General features: G+C 43.2%; 1 long non-coding RNA gene across 1 annotated transcript; it reads right to left on the bottom strand.

The window, feature by feature from the left end:
• Window positions 1-343: 343 nt before the first annotated feature.
• On the bottom strand, window positions 344-4,590 carry LOC120675183. The gene is made up of 3 exons (XR_005675259.1): window positions 1,772-4,590; window positions 1,063-1,685; window positions 344-891 (listed from the first exon to the last, which is right to left on the bottom strand). It is a non-coding gene; the product is annotated as an uncharacterized LOC120675183 (long non-coding RNA).
• Window positions 4,591-5,305: the final 715 nt, after the last annotated feature.

Here is a 5,305-nt window from a genome sequence, read left to right as displayed (position 1 = left end):
CTCCTATTGGAGGCCCATTCAAATTGAGCCCATGTCAGCCCAGCAATTTGTTAGCAACCTTTCTTCATACCGGATTCCATTACCAGGCTACCAGCACAAGTGAAAACAGGCAGAGATAGCTCACAGAAGATGGAGTCTAGGAAGTAGAATTACATGCGAGAGGAGGCTAGAGGACTTAAGGGCACGTCCATCAGATCGATAGGTGCTCTCTACAAGAGAATCCATATCAGCATTTATCCTACGTGGAAGGGATTAAATGAGGAGAGAGAGCCAAACTATCTACAGACCTGAAGAGATACTATAGCAAAAAACCAGGTGGGTCAGTCACATGAACATACAAGCATTAAAAACAGCTATAGACATTTTTATACATACTCCATTGAGATGGTTTACTATAATATTGCATATAGATGATATGGAACATGCTGTAGAGAGTTGCTCTCTATAATCATTGCGGGTGCTCTAATAAGTTTCTTGTGTTCGACATGTCAAGCAGTAACCAGTAATATCTAAAAGAACTTGTGTTTGCCATGATAATTAATTACTCTTCGACAACCGTTTGAAAGGTTTGGCAGTATTAATGTAGCCCAGCAGTGCTTTGCCACCACCAATTGAAGAAGATGAAGCCAGGCATCTGAATTCCGAAACCAAATCCATGATGTACCTCCACCGGCAAGGGCCACCAAACTTCTGGTGTGGGCAGCCTTACCATTTGTGGGAAAAAGCTTGCCAGATAAACGGATCCAAGGAATATCCTGATTCTGAAGAAATTTGAACAACACCGCTTTGTTTGGGGCCTCAGATTTGGAATCCCACGTTCATATGGACATGGTTGCCGGCTTGCCGCAAAAGGTCACCAGAAGAATACCAAAGCGGGTTTACCACAAAAACCTGGAAGAAGATCAACTTTACTGAACAGACAAATTTGAAACAAGCTTAACTGAAGACCGAAAGAAAGCTTCGCTGCAGTTCCTCCACATCTGAGGATACGATCCAATGGGACATCCAGACGCTAGATGATACCACAGACTGCAAGAGGGGAAAAAAATTCACAGCACTTACCCAAGCCGAGACAATTCACCATGCCAATAATAGCAAACAACAGTTCTGCTTGACTGCTTGGCACCCTTTCTCAATTTTCAGAAACCAAATATCGCATCTCATATGTCAACACACCCATGCTCTCGACAAGTGTCATAGAGAAAAAAAAAACTAGAATCTTCTCGGTCTTGAGAACACACACACCATAGTAAAACAAAACCAGCTCGACAGCATGAATCATCATGGGTTCGTGGTCCACGGTTAATCTTCAGGAATAAACCACACTTTAACACGTCTGCATCCTCTGTAAACATTGTCAAACAGTCCTGTCAGGTTTAACCATGTTGACTTTCCTTATTATAGTTAATTGGAGCCAGAGATTCGATAGTGTGTAAGTGTGCTCAGTGAAACCGGGAAATATTACAGAAGAGCAACACACAATTCTTGCATCGTGATTCGGTTGGATACTGTCATGAATGTATCACACGTGCAGTGCCTATGTAAACCAAGATGCTCACAAGATCCCAGAAGCTAAGCCAAGCTAGTCAGACTTCCAAAACTAAACCACTACCCTGTGCTTAGTTACACAACGGCTCAGATCAAGATGAGCGCTTCTTTATCAATATAATGCGCAGCTCTCTTGCCTGTTCATTTCAAAAGGAAAGAAAAAAGATCAAGATGAGCAGCTTCAACAGCAAAGGTGAAACTCCTAGCCTACTTGGTATATTACCTAATAGTAGTCCGTGAGCTTGCTCTCTTGAAAGGCTAAAGGAAAGAAGGATATATCACTCCACAGAGCACAGAGAGGAGATGAAGCAGCAGAGGAGCTGGTGCCCATTCCTCAGGCATAAGCTGATCGCGGTCCTGATCTCCATGGTCGTCCTTGCAGCGATACTCATCGGCTTCCTCACAGGAGGTAACAGCACTGTCGTTTTTTTTTCTCTCGCCTCGTCTATTTTCTTTGGCCATGCATTGCTTCAGCATCGCTATTGTCCTTGGTTCCTTGCCAGTATTCATAGTTTCATTCCGAAGCATCAAGCATATACACATTCCAGTTGCTCTCATCCATTTCAAAAGAAAAAGTCCCCATTCTGAAATTAGACTAATGCAGACAATGATGAAAGCAGCATTTTTTTTAAAAAAAAGGAGCATGTAGCACTTTTTCTTCTCGGGAAATGCTGAACATTAGCTTATGTTCTACTAAACTTATAGTACCAAAGTACATGGGCGGGCGAGTAGATGGCCTGTCGCCTCCGGCGCCAACCTCAAGCGGGAGCCCTCATTCAGCTTCCATATTTCCAGATAAAGGCTAGGCCCCGGTGTGGCATCTCCATGTCATTGAGCCCCAAACTTGGATTGGAGTTTTCATATTCTCCCGTGGTGTTGTATTCTGAGGCAGCAGAGTCGCATGGTTTGTATTGGGTAACAGATGCACACCAAGCTTACTGGCTGATTAGCTCGTAATCACCACAATTCTCTCACAGAAAGACTACCTATAATAATTGGAGAACATCCACTAGCTCTAACTAAAGCAAGTGGTACCGCGATTCAGTTTAAATATCATGGTTTTCAGATTTGAAAGTGTCTCTGTTTTTTATGCAAAAGTTGCATATTGTTTCATTCTGGGGAATGTTGCTACTCTTATAGCACCTTACATAATACTAAATTTACAGCAGCAGAGTCCATGGGTGGGCGATGGCGCGGTGAGCCGCCACCAGCTCCAGTCTCCAGTCAGAGCCATCACCAATTTTCCAGGTACAGGGATCATGGCTTGCCGTCCTCATCACCAGACAAAAGCTAGCCTAACCGTAACTGGTGTGGCATCATTTTGACATTGTTTGTTGCATTGTTCAAGAAAACGAGTTCTTTTCTCCCAATGTGAGAAGGCAGTAAATAAATGGGTTGTGCTGGGTTTATATGAATTAGCGGATGCACATAACAAGGTTTCCCATAAAGTGCAATCATTATGATTTGAGATTGGAGTGTGTTTTCAATTCCTATTGTTCTTTTGCAAATTACCCTAATGTTGTTCCTCTCAAAGATGGATCACGCATTCAATATGGAAAGCCACCGATTCAACCAAACAACAAAGATATGCTGGACACTGATTTTATGAACTGAAACTAATAAGGATTATGGAGTTTAATAGTCCACCTGAAACATGATAGACACACCACCTATTTTTCACTGGAAAAAAGAAGGCATATGGCAACCCCAGCAAACATGCACACCATGATAGACCTTCGTTCAAAGAAAACTAATGACATTTCAGTGATATATGATGCGTGCAGATGCAATGGTCTCCAGGTGGCAACCTGCTCTTCTCAAGACAAATGGCATATGAGCTAAATCTAGAAAAAAAATTGATGAAGAAAATCTTAAAGCGTGGGTAAACCATGAAGTCTGCTGTGATCTCCTAATCCTTGGACCAAAAAACCAGCATTAGCAGTAGCATATAACCTCCCATTTACGTAGATCTTTGCCAAATTCATCCATGTGTGTGTTTTTAGTTTGGGAAATCAAATTGGTTTATGGAAATGCTTTCTCTCATCTTGCCCTTGCCCTTGCCCTTGTTAACGATAGTGTTCTACTTGTGCACAATACATGGTGCTTGGATAATTGGAGGTATGCAATTCCTTTACTTATTGTATGTCTATGGAATATTTCTACTACACGTGCAAGCGCGCGCACGAATCTTTTGGTTGCATTACAACAGTGAAAACTTGAGTTCACTTTGGGTCCCTTTTCGTGCGATGAAATTTAGGAGAGAGTAGAAGAATTCTAGGAGCAAGGCAAGGATATGATATGAGCCCCCACACCATCATTGTGGCACGAAGTCTTCCCACTCAGAACACTATACCCACGGTTCAATAATGGAGCCCTATATTTACAAGTAGTAATATCATAATTCTGCAAGACTGCAGTTACAAGTGATGCACTACTGTACAGTAGCAGAATGTCGATACGAGCATACGACCTGTGCCAGTATAATTTGCTAGGTTAGCTACCTGTTCCTTCTTTGTTCACAATGGTGTAATTAGGGAGGCAGTTAAGCTTACTAGCAGAAGAAATTAGTCGTGCTAGTAGGAAGTGCCTAAGAAGCTCTTCTTACGAAATCACAGTGCAGTCAGTGTCAGTAGTTATACATGGGTGGTATGCCTGTGAGCTGCGAGATGCGAAGAAGGCACCTTTGTGGGGGAGGGGGATGACCGATGGCGATGACATGCCCCGTCCGGCACTGGCCTCGCTGGAAGCGGCTGCGGGAGCGGAAGGGCCGCCACCGAGAGAGCTGTGGCGCTCGGAAGCCGTTCGAGGCAGCCTGGATCGCTGCTACGGCGCTACCGCTGCCGCCGCCGGCCGAGATCGGAGGAGGTCAGGCAGGGCACTCAGGCGGACTGCCGGACGAAGGGAAAGGAAAGGAAGAGGGCCTGTAGATGATACTGTACATTTCTAGCCTACTAGCCCACCAACAGAAGGCAGGCCGGCCCAATAACCGAACAAAAAGAAATGTTCTAGAACAAATCAATGGAATGAAAGCTATAATGTTCAGGGAAAAAATATTCTAGAACAAATAATTTTTTTCGAGCTTGCTCAAAAAAAATCGCGCATAATGTTATTGTTCTAAGAGAAATCAAGATGTTTCATGAAAAACAAAATAAAATATTCCAAAAAAAAGGAAAAAAAAACAAGTGTGCGGACTCCCCGGCTGCAAGTGAGCCGCACTGGCCGCCGGCTACCCGCCTGCAACGGATAAAATCCATACGGATATCAACTTCATAAACTCGTACCCACATGTTAAAATCCGCGTCCGTGCCCCTACCCGCAATTCGCAATGGGTAGAAAACAATACCTATACCCGCTATCCGCGGATACCCGCATACCTGCGAGCACGCCCATATACCCGCAAACTTTAAAAAAATCAAGCCCACAAACACATTTTAATAGCATGTAAATATTAATATATCAATGAATGCACCTCTATATCTCATCACTAATACATTATAACCTACTAAGCAACACTCCAACACCATTTATTTGAGGAAACAAATAAATCTTAGCAAATAAATGAACTAGTCTCATACATAATACATCGCAAGAGTCATTGTTTGTGGGTTTGCGAGTTTACGGATTCGAGTATTAATTTTTCAAACCCGTTTAAAGATATCTGTTGGATTTAGAGTTGTACTCATGTCCGTGCTCACAGACACAAACTTATACCCGTATCCGCGCCCGTCGAGTTTAGTATCCGCGGATACACGGATAT

The sequence above is a fragment of the Panicum virgatum genome, chromosome 5N, assembly GCF_016808335.1.
Source record: "Panicum virgatum strain AP13 chromosome 5N, P.virgatum_v5, whole genome shotgun sequence".
Lineage (NCBI taxonomy): Eukaryota > Viridiplantae > Streptophyta > Magnoliopsida > Poales > Poaceae > Panicum > Panicum virgatum.
Note: the sequence above shows the minus strand (reverse complement) of the source record. Positions and strands in the feature narration are given on the sequence as shown.